The sequence below is a fragment of the Pleurodeles waltl genome, chromosome 3_1 (genome assembly GCF_031143425.1).
Source record: "Pleurodeles waltl isolate 20211129_DDA chromosome 3_1, aPleWal1.hap1.20221129, whole genome shotgun sequence".
In the NCBI taxonomy this organism is placed as follows: domain Eukaryota; kingdom Metazoa; phylum Chordata; class Amphibia; order Caudata; family Salamandridae; genus Pleurodeles; species Pleurodeles waltl.
Genome location: NC_090440.1, coordinates 1,306,008,662 through 1,306,020,897, shown reverse-complemented (window position 1 = coordinate 1,306,020,897; position 12,236 = coordinate 1,306,008,662). Strand labels below are relative to the sequence as shown.

Below are 12,236 nucleotides of genomic sequence, written 5' to 3'. Positions count from 1 at the left end.
TAGATTTTTTCTTGATCACTTCTACAAACATTCTATGTATCATTTTCTTTTGCTTTGCCAAGATTAAATGACCCCGATTAAAGCCATCAGAAGGCTTTGTGCGCCAACTTTTGGCCATGTTAGTATGTATATCCACTCAATGACCCTTTCTGAACAGAGTACTTGAAGGGCTGTAGATATCATTGGTGATGTAGGTGCAGCGACATCGTAGACCAAAGGTTCAAGGGCCTCCCCACACCAATTATTGCTGCCTTTTGCTACCCAACATGGGAGGGGACATTTTTCCTACTTGCTTTAGGGCCTGTTTCCACCTGCCTATGCCACTAGGTACATGACCACTAAGTGAAAGCGAAGTATTTTAAGTCTAGCAATCTTTGTGCAAGGCATATGCCCCAAGTGAGAGCGTACTAAAGGGGCCAGATTTGTTGCAGCTGGTGTATTCTAAAGTGGTAGAGGATGGAACTTAGATGTCAGGACCAGGCGAGCGTTAAGAGGACAGAATGTATATGAATGGTGAAGTGAGTGATTCATGACATGAGTTAAGATTTGTATATCCCCTCTACAAGCAGGCCATATCTCGGTGCAGCAGCTCGTGAGGGTATTGGTACTCTTACGAGAGAGCAAATTTTCTCATTTTGTAAAGAAACACACATGTAACTAGAAAATGCAAAAATTTATGCTAAGTAGTACATGTATAATAAATAAAAAATTTGTTGTAGGTCATCATACTTAGGCATTGTAAGCATGAACGAAATAACAACCTATTTACTTAAGTTAGCCTGACCACTGATAATAATAACATTGATTTAACATGCTAGGGTTGAAAGGCCTGTTTTCACATTAACCTGCTGTCTTGCACAATATGTTTTTCTCTTCCACTGCAGATCCTGTAACTTTCCAGAAGCCCTCTATCAGCTTGTGAATAGGTTTTTGTTATGTATTAGACAAATGATAGTGAGGTCCTCACTGCGAGAAAAGGGGATGTCAGGAAGCGCAACTTGTGGGAAGAACTGTCTGAACCAAAAGATGTGGACGATGTAGGTCTTCAAAAACAGGATCCTGTAGCCTATTGTAAAGAGGTAAGGAATTAGAGAATTCATCCTCCCCAGGGTTTGCTCAGACCTGACTGAACTCTAGGTATGAGGAATTTATCAATTTTTGCAAATATTGTTAAACAGATTGATATTAATGTGTGTTCCTAGATCAGAGAGGGAGAATTAAGGATTCTTCCAGAAGCGACCCCATCTAAGTCATTTCTGTCCATCACTCAGGGGATGGGTGTGCCTGCTGATTTAAAGATGAGAATACTTTCCATCTTTGAAGATTCTCTATTGCTTAGGTGTGAAGGCTTCATGTCTATGCATTTCTATTTTCTCATCCAAGCTCTTTATTTGGGTTTCTGAACTGACACCTTTCTTTGCCTATTGCAATAATTGCTCTTCTTATGCCTAAACTCTATTATTCTAGATTAGGGAATTCCTTTATGTGGTACTTTTCTATTTTATTTGTAATACTAATGTTGGATTCTATCTTGTACTGAAATAATGACTAAAGGATCAGTTCACTCTGTAATGATGATGTGTAAAAATTAATGCTTACTGAATAAATTACTTGAGCTGGATTGATTTGTTAATAAAACCCTTTAACTTCCACCATCTTTCTTTAGTAATTCTTGTGAGACCCCAAATGGATTTTACTGTTCATGGTGTTTGATGTAAATTATTTCTCCTTCTCAATTATCCTTGTTGGCAAACAACGGTCCAATGACGTGGGTTATTTATTGATTGGACTTGAAGACTTAGATACAAAGATCCAGTACTTATGTCCATGGATTGTTATTTTCACACAGTCTGGGCTAAACCACTGAATAGCCTCAGAATTGGGGGCAGTAGTATTTAAACTAAAGCTTATAGCTTGTGGTTCTTATCTAAGACAAATAAATGAGGCAAGAGAGAGATAAGGGATGCTAGCACATTTCAGATGTTGATATAACGGGTCTCTATACAATATTAAGGATGATGTGAAATCAAGCATAGGAGGCAAGAGGAAACATGAAAAAAAGACTTTCAGCTGAGGGTATCACCATTGTGTTTGAACTTTATAACTATTGTGTTTGAACTTGTGCTTATTACTAAGTAACACCTAGAGGTATGATTACAGAGTCTGACAATCGAGAAAGGGATTGATGTGGTTTGGAGTCCTTACTTTAGTCTGTTTTGAAGAAATGCATGATTTATTCCTGCATCATAGTGTACAATATTAATATAAAAATGTGCACATATGTCTGTATGCTGTGGCTGGCCAAACAGAATCTCACACTGTGGTTTTGAAAAATTCTGGGACTGTTTCCTATAGAAAAGGTCACGTTTGCTGCTATAACTGTATGAATTACAGACGGCGTCCTGCTCTGGTATCCTTGTACACAGTTTGGTTTGCCTCGGCTTGCAAGCAATTACTTAGGAAAAGTTCGAATAGATTTGAGCTGTAATTAATTACGTATGCCAAACCAGGACTTCCAATGTTCAACATATTTATGAATTAAATCTTCAATAACAAGTAACTCAAACAGAAAATCTGTTAGTGAACAATAAGTCACTTTGGCCGTTAGAAGCCTACTTCATAAATACATCACAATAAAAACTTTTTACATATATGTATTATATAACTTCTTGTACATAGACACCGAACACTTATTTTGAAAATCGGAGTCTATGATTTGTGAGTTAAAAAGATCAAGTCCACAAACCAAACAGCATCAGTCTGATGGAAATATTTGTCTGCAATCACTCATGTATACTGCTTGTGCAAAGAATATTTCATGCTGGGGCCCTATAAAATATAGGGCACACTTTTCATGTTTCCGCTATGGTGCACCTTAAATAGGTGCGCTTTACATAAACCAAGATATTGTGCCCTTTGACAAATAATGTGCTGCCCCCGGGGCAGCAACATACTCGGGCTGTTCTGGGGTCAGCACATTCAATTGAAATTTGGAGCAGCTGTTTATCTGCTTACACTTTGTCAAGGGATTAGAGGTCCCTTTGCAGCTGCTGCAGTGAGTGACTGCTCCCGTCTGCACGGAGACATTTGGGGGTGGGTCCATGAACCCTTGTTCCCCATTCCACAGAGCTACCGTCAGGGGGCGCACTGACAGTGGGGCACCTTTTTGTGGCACACTTTCACTGCGCCTCCTGAAAGCTTACTTACTTTTGTTCCGACATCCATAATAACAAACAAATGAAAGAATGCCAATGAGGGGCTTATTTGACACAAAGTATTTTTTAACTGATTGCTTAATGATTTTAGGATTCTTAAAGGTAACATCAAATTAAATTAAACATGTATTGATTGGTTTAAAAATCAATCAAACAAATTGAGACGTAGCGCGAGGTTGGGGGTTGGCTGCAGTGTAGATAAAACGTTAACCTAGCTATAACGTCCATATAACCTTTGTTTTATTCAGTGAATATATATATATATATATATATATATATATATATATATATATATATATATACATACATATATACACACACACATGCGCACACACACACCCGTGGGGGTTTGAGGCCTTTACTCAAACCCCCACGGGGTGTCCTGGAGCCCCACCGACTACAGATCCTGAGAAACTGGGCCCAGTACCCCTTCTTAATTTGACCCTCATTGATAGCTATGGATAAGCTTTCAAAGGCACCCTTAAGGGGGGAAGTGTAAATACAAATTAGTGAACATGACTCATAACTCAAAGAGCACACTTTATTGACAATAAATCAATGCCAGGTCAAATACTTACTTTTTAAAGAAAAATACATATTTTATTTCTAACTCTAAGCATGCAAAGGAAACATGACATTCATTTGCAACAATACATGCCACTTGAGTTCAGGGCTTTAGATTTGTCAGGCAAATCCCTGTCCCAGCCTCTTCCTTGTAACATGTTTGGGGTTATTCCTTACTCCCTGGTGGCCACATCCAGGGAATTCATCCTACTAGGCCGTACTCAAGACTTACCCTTTGACTCTTTAGAATTAGTCAAAAGTGTCTTATGGGCAGCATTACTGTCAGCAGCAAGATCCCGGGGCCCCACAGGCCCAGTCCAAGTCTTTCCCACTTCTGCAGCACAGGAGCGAGTGCCCTAACCGTAGGCACTCAAGAGTTCTGATTTTGCTCGCAGAAGTTGTGCTACTTGCAGTACATGCAACAGCACTTGGCAGGAGTGCATGCCCTATATGTGGCGCTGCTAGCTTCCCAGTGATCAGAGATGCTCCAAGTCTGCAATGTCAATCTTCCCCACATGTGTAAGTTTGGGGGGGGAGGTGGTTTGGAATCCAGTCCTTCAGCTCCATTTCTGAGCCCACCAAGCGTGAAACATCACCCACAGCAACCTCTACAGTTCTTGGGGTCAGTGAGGGGAAGTTCTCTTCTTATGCAGGCTCGAACTGCCAAACACAGCCCCAGTATTTCCTCATGCAACAATCCAAAGCTCTTGATAAAGTTGAAACTGGCAGCCCCTCAGGGTAGCTGAGGTACTCTACAAATCAAACACAGACTCCTCTGTTGCAATCGTCTCTATCATGGCAGTTAGGAGCTTCCTCGCTCTTGCAACTGTAACTTCAGTGGTGGCCCCCCATTGGCATCTGGGGTCAACGCAACAAAGAAGTATGTGCTTGGCAGGGCCTGCAGGGCGCCTAGTACATGGCTCAGTTCACGGTAGCCAAAACTGCACACAGGCAACAACCCAACTGATGCACTGCTTTTCCATCACACCTCACGCAGGGAGTCCTCTTGGTAGGGCTCCCCAATGGACCTTGATCCCTCTAATGCTCGCCTTTTCCTCATAGGGCACACTGGTTTTGGCATGCAAGCAGGCGCTGGTGCTCTAGGCCGCTGGGCAGGTGATCTTGGTTTCCCTGGGTGATGTCCCTTCACTCACCAAGGAGACTAGTAGGCCTTGGCTCCCAGGCCGGGTCACAGGCAGGTGTCTCGTAGAACTTACCGTTCTCACACATCACGCCCAGCAATTTTTGTTTTGCTGATAACTCTGGAGCAGTTTGACGAATCTTTGACCTGGCTTGGCAGCTCAGGCTGGACTGTTCCTGTGGGGATCAGGGTCAAGACTGAGTTGGATATGGCTGGGTCCAAACAGATATATCTGGAACTGGGGGTGAGTGTTTGAAAAGTTTCAGTACTCCATCCATCATTGTATTTTGTGGTGTTGCTATGTGCACCCTAAGTGGCTAGGGTATGCCCAGATGTGGTCTCTTGCTCGCTGCGCCACTGGATTCAAGCTAGCCTTCCTGATGAGGGGTGATACCCTGAAAACAGCCCCAGGATGCTTATTTCTGGTCCAGGGACGACCTGGCTTGACAGTTCGAGCTGGACTGTTTCCATGGGGAGCAGGCTCAAGACTGATTTGCATATGGCTGGGTCCAAACTGGGGTGGCATGGCAAGCAAAATAAGGATGGATTAAACCCACATTTGTGACTAGGGGATAGTGTTTGAAAAGTTTCAACACTCCGTCCATGATTTTAGATTGTGGTGTTGCCATTCGATGAACCTTCATGAAATTTAAAAAAATACACTTCAATTGCTGCCTGGAATGCTTAGGGGTGATTCATCATACAGGGGCCGAGAAAAAGGGAGGGTCCCAAAATGCATTTTCCCCATGCAATTTCCCAAAGGGATTTTAGACATAGCCCGAACCGCTGGATGGAATTACACCGAATTTGGCAGAAACCTAGATCTTGGTCCAGAAAGAGAGGTTCTTGTAACTTGGTATAAATCTGTTCGGTAGTTTTGGAGTTATTAAGAAAAAATATTTATGTATATCTAGAGACGTGGATCCATGCGTGAACAATACAGTAATGTCGTAATTGACTAGCCGCAACCTGAGAGGAAAGTTGCGGCTGCCATTTTGTATACTGGTACAAGGGGTCAGAGTTCAGGGTAGAGGTACCCTGACCCCATGGGATTGGTAGAGAGGTCTTATGAGGGACACCTATCTTTGGCAAAAAAGTGCACAGAAAAGTTTTTTGGGTTGTGCAAGGATCCACGTATCATATGCAGAGCTCAGCATGGCCCCACAAAACCACTCAAAGAGCCACTCACAGACCCACACGTCCACTCATACACCCACTCACACACCAACACACACACACACACTCGCACATCCACTCATACAGTCACTTGCACATCCACTCACAGACCCACAAAACCACTCACAAAGCCACACAGTGACACACTCACTCACACACTCACTCATATACGCACACATGCACAAATACACTCCCAGTCACAAACCCATACAGCCACTCTCACATCCACTCACAGACCCACAGTGTGGGGTTGGCTGAATGCAGGGGGGTTGGCCATAGGCCATGTGGCCAACCGCCTGCCACTCCCCAGCAAAGGCCATGGGCAGCCTGGTGTTGGATGCCTGTGGAGGGTTGGCTGCAAGCCCTGCAGTCGACTCCCTTCCATGCGAAGCGTGGTGTTGACTGCATACGGGGGGTTGCCCACAGGGTGTGCGCAGTGGAGGCTGAATAAACATATGGTAATTAAATATTTCTCAATGTTAAAAAAAAACTAGAAATTCACTGAAAAAATAAAGAGTACAGGGACGTTATAGTTTGGAAATAAACTTAAAAAGTAGAAATTCACTAGAAAAAAAGCTGCATTTCTATGGTTTTGTGTGTGTAAATTCAGAGCCTAACCATTTCGTCCCTGTAGACTTTCATTTTTTCAGTGAATTTCTAAGGTTTTTGAAAGCTAATTCCTAACTGTAATGTCCTTGCAACCTCTGGTTTTGTCAGTGAATTTCCATGTTTTTTAATGCAGCGGGGGTTAGCCGCAAGGCCCTGCGGCCAACCCCTGCGGCCAACCCCTGCATGCATCCAGACCCACCTCATGGAAGGCCTTTGGCTATGTGGGGTAGAGGGTGGCCACAGGGTCTGGCCTGAGCCCAGGCCCTGCACCCAACCCTCCGTGGGCTGCCATCCCGCCACATGCATCTTGCCCCACGCTACACACACCCTTCGGGCATGCACAGCCAGGGTCGCCCGCAAGGCCTGGCCTGTGGCCAGGCCCTTTCCGGCCAACCCCCCCCATAGCCATCCAACCCTCATCACCCACTCATCACAGTCACTACAGAAAATATTGCACTCTGAAAGAGCAACAATTTTCGAAAATATGTACTTTATGGACGCAGAGCTTTAAACTGGGGCACCTGCTTTGCTTAGATTTATAAGTAATTCCCTTTGTGATTTAATATCTGTGAATTGAGCATAGGTGCCAGAATACATCCTCACCTGCTTATTTATCCAAGGAGAGTTTACAGTTTTGTGCAAAATCTCTATCCAACTGGAGTACGTTATACTGGCTAATTAGTAAGTGCTACCTCATAAGGTAAATGTATAGTGCATCTCCAACTCTTGATATGCATAAAGGACCACAAGGTAATGTTTCCAGTGACATTGTGTGTGTAATTTTGAGAATGTGATTGTTGCTCGAGCAACTTCATACAGAAATCTGCAATAACATGAATCCTCGTGTAGAGCAGATGAAGAGACTACACAAGGTTGAATGTCCACCAAATAAGGGGATGCCCTCTCAATTATATGTTGTAAGTGCTTCTGTGTTTGATGGAGACATGCTCATATTCCTCTGAATCTTGAATGCATCTCCAAAATCGGTGGGAAATATGCTGATGGGACCTTTTGGTAAGCTATCCATCATCATGGAAAAAGTTGGGAAGAAGTTGCATACCATTAGCATATACTTGGCAGGGACAAACAGGTGGTTCTTCCAGGTCATTTTGCATACTCATAATGGTTAAAAGTGAAAACAACAAGCTCTGTTCTCAATAGCAGGTGACAAGAAAGAACCCACTCATTAACTCTCTACATAATATACCCCTCCTAGTGACTGCAGGGGAGTCTCAAGGCCCTTGTGGTCCCTGCTGGCTCCTGGCCTCCTGCAGGAGACACCCTTGCTCCTGCAAACAGGGAGCAGCTAAAAATGCTGCTCTCTGTGTACAAGAGCAATCCTTTCATCTGTTTTCCTCCCCGCTTAACAGCGGGCAACAACCCTAACCACTCAACCCCACACTGCACGTAGCATACGGCCAGGTGCAGTGGAAGTTGGCCCCAGGTCTGCTTGGCCCCGTTCCTCAGGCCGCTCTTGGCCCCAGGGGCACCATACCCCAGTGCCTGGCTGTTGGAAATGGCCTTTCTGCAGGGTCACCCCCAAACATTTTGCCTTCCTCCTTCGCTTTTTCTGACCTCATTTTTTGCTGGCTTTAGGACTAATGCACACTTTACCACAGCTAATCAGTGATAAAGTGCATGTGCGCTCTCCTTAAAACATAGTGACATTGGCTCATACCCATTTGGCTTATGTAATTTAGTTGTAAGTCCCTAGTCAAGTGTACTACATGTGCCCAGGGCCTGTAAATTAAATGCCACTAGTGGGCTGCAGCACTGGTTGTTCCACTCACATAAGTAGCCCCCTAACCATGTCTCAGGCCTGCCACTGCAGGGCCTGTGTGTGCAGTTTCACTGCCACTTCGGCTTGGCATTTAAAGGTAACTGCCAAGCCTTAAACTCCCCTTTTTCTACATATAAGTCACCCCTAAGGTAGGCCGCAGGTAGCCCATAGGGTAGGGTGCTATGTAGGTAAAAGGCAGGACATGAACATGTGTGTTCTATATGTCCTAGTAGTGTAAAACTCCTAAATTCGTTTTACACTGCTGTGAGGCCTGCTCCTCTCATAGGATAGCATTAGGGCTTCCCTCATATACTGTTTGAGTGGTAGATTCTGACCTTAATGGAGTAACCAGGTCATAGTTAGTACGGCCAGAATGGTAATAGAAAATCCTGCTTATTGGTGAAGTTGGATTTAATATTGCTATTCTAGAAATGCCACTTTTAGAAAGTGAGCTTTTCTCTACACTTAAATACTTCTGTGCCTTACAATCCACGTCTGGCTAGGTTAGTTGACAGCTTCCTTGTGCATTTCACTCAGAAAACCCCAAACACAGGATGCTCAGTCACACTTACACACATCTGCATACTGAATGGGTCTTCCTGAGTTGGGAGGGTGGGGGGTTTGACACTTACATATCAAAGGACAGTGGCCTGTCCTCACACAATGGACTGCCAAACCCCCTACTGGGACCCTGGAAGACAGGATGGAACTGAAAGGGGACATTGTGCACTTCTAAGCCACTCTTTGAAGTCTCCCCCACTTCAAAGACACATTTGGGTATTGAAACAGGGCCTCCGATCCTACCAACTCAGACACTTCAGTACAAGATACCAGTGGAGAAGAAACCCTGAACCAGAACCTGCAACTTGCCAAGAGGAATTGCCTGGCTGCCCAAAGGACTCACCTGACTGCTTTTCTGCAAAGGACTGCTGCCCTGCTACCTTGCTGCCCTCTGGCTCTGCTGAGAAGTGCTCTCCAAGAGCTTGGATAGAGCTTGCCTCCTGTTCCTTGAAGTCTCAGGGGCAAAAAGACTTCATCCTTCTGCAGTGAAAATTTGACGCACAGCCTGCAAGAACCAACGCACAGCCTGCATCGCAGTGAGAAAATCACCACACGCTGAACCGGAACGATGGAGCCCAGTTCCCCAAGAGGAGATCGATGCAGTGCCAGCTTTGCGACCGGAACTTCGACGTACGGCCCACTGGATCGTTGTAAAGCCAAGCCGGAACAACGGAAATTTCCACGCATCGCGCACCGGATCTACACAGCCCCAGTGACTTCGTCCTGCACGCCCAGGATTTCTTGGCATCGTCCCCAGGGTGTCCAAAAACCCAGCAACCTGAAGAGGATCCCAGTCTTCGTGCCAGAAATCGACGCAAAGCCTGACCTGCGTGAAAACATATTGATGCATCGTCTCTGTGTTCCAGAAAAATTGACACACACCTCCCTGTTTTCCATGCATCTCCTCCTCTGCGGCCCCTTGCGCAGAATTTTAACGCAATCCAGGTACTTTGTGCTTGCAAGAGACACTTGTTGCTTTTTAAGAACTATAAACTCATTTTATCATTTTCTATAGTGATAATTCAAAGTGTACTTATCAAATATTATATATTTTTCTAAACACTGTGTGGTGTATTTTTGTGGTGTTATATTGTGTTATTGCATGATTTATTGCACAAATACTTTACACAAAGTTAAGCCTGACTGCTCAGTGCCAAGCTACCAGAGGGTGGACACAGGATAATTTGGATGGTGTGATTTACCCTGACTAGAGTGAGGGTCCTTGTTTGGACAGGGGGTAACCGGACTGCCAACCAAAGACCCCATTTCTCACACTGGCCATGTGACCTGGGTGCTCCTCAGGGCACACAGTGACAATGTTGGGGACTGCGGGGGGAGCCTGAAGACCTCCGCTGTCCCTGCCAGCTCCTCACCTCCTGGGGGACCCAGCATTGCTGTCACAGAGAGGGAGCTGTTAAACATGCAGCTCTCTCTCTGTGAGAGCAATGTTTACTCTGTTTTCCTGTCTGCATCTCCGCGGGCAGGGAAACAGAGAAAACCTCCGCTCGCAGCGCGGGAGAGCTGTTTGACAGCTCTCTCTGGCTGTGAGCGGAGTGTTTGCTCTGACTTGGCGGGAGCTGTCAAAGCTCCCCTCAAGTCAGAGCAAACAGCTATGTGTAGCAGGAGCTGGTCCTGGGGGGTAGTGGCTCCCAGGGCCATCTATGGCTCCTCAAGGAGGGGCTGCATGCCCCCCAAAGTAAATAGCCCAGGGGAGGTGGTTGGCCCGGGTACTGGTGGTCCCGAGCAGACCCAGTTTATTATCAAAATTGAGCCCCGGGGAGGTGGCAGTCTCTCGGGCTGCAGATGTGGTGGGGGGCGGTTCCCTTGTATTTCCTTTAGTTGTAGCTCTGGGGAGGTTGTGGTCCTTGGGTTGTGGAGGGGCCAGGTCCCCCTCCTGCATTCTCTTTAGTTGTAGCCCTGGGGAGGTGGAGGTCTCTGGGGCTGTTGGGGGGGGGGGTGTCCCCACATTCTCTTTACTTGTAGCCCTGAGGAGGTGGTGGTCCCCAAGACTGCGGGGTGCTCCCTCTGCATTTCACTAAACAATGTGTCCAAGGGAGGTGGTGCTCCACGAAGCTGTGGGGGGGGGGCGGTCAGCCCCAAACATTCTCTTTACACAAAGCCCGAGGGAGATGGCAGTCCATTGGGCAAAGTCCCCCCATATTAGATTTACTTGAAGCCCCCGGTGGTGGCAGTCTCCGGGGCTGCGGGGAGGTATGTGGCTCCCCAAAATTACATTTATTTGAAGCCCCAAGGCGATGGTGGTCCCTGAGGCTGCAGGCGGGGGCCAGGCTGCCCCTCTGTATTATCTTTACTTGTACCCCTGGGGAGGTGGCAGTCCGTGGGGCTGCGGGAGGCAAGTCCCCGCCACATTTCATTAAACAATGTGCCCCAGGGAGGGGGTGGTCCCTGAGGCTGCGGGGGGTCAGTCAGCCCCCCCACATTCTCTTTACATGAAGCAATGAAGAGGTCGCAGTCCCTGGGGATGTGGCCCCCCAGTCAAAATTGTAATGCCCCGGGACCTGGCCTACACGGGGCTGAATTTGAACATGTGCGGGAGCCCACATATTTTTTTTAAAATTTCATTCAATCCGCAGTCTGCCACGTCTCCGACCTCAAATTTTTAAAGAAAAAATGCTTTTTTCCTCTGGTTGGTCCCTCTGGGACTCCGGCACCAGAGGTAAGGGGCTAGAGTGTCCCTGCCTGGGCCCCCTTTTTTTTCATCTTTTTTCCTGGGACTCAGCTGAAACCGAGTTCCAATATGGCTGCCAACACTTCCCTGTTGAAGTGTTGGCAGCAAAACAGATCTCAGCAAGAGTGGGAAGGTTTGCGGACCCTTTGCCTCCCTATATGTACACATTTGCTTTTTCTTTAATTACTCAAAAACTACTGAACATATTTATACCAAATAACAAAAAAGGGCACTTTCTGGACCAAGAGCTTCCTTTCTGACAAACTTGGTGTCATTCCATCCAGTAGTTTGGGTGCTATTCCTGTTCAAAATCCCTATGGAAAAATGCAAGGGGAAAAAGAGTTTTGGGGCCCCCACTTTTTCTCTGCCCTGCTTGACAGATCACCCAGAAATGTTCCAGACAGGCGCTTAAGTGAGGGTCATATTTTTGGGGAAAATTTTGTGAAGCTTCAGCAAACGGCACCAAAGTTATTAGCAAAACAAAAAATGCATTTTCTATAG

The 12,236-nt window shown here is 45.9% G+C and overlaps 1 protein-coding gene across 6 annotated transcripts in view; it reads right to left on the bottom strand.

Moving 5' to 3' along the window:
- The window catches only part of MYLK (myosin light chain kinase), a 1,681,938-nt gene that overhangs the window by 913,479 nt on the left and 756,223 nt on the right, over positions 1-12,236 (bottom strand). The gene's annotated exons all lie outside the window — the stretch shown is intronic.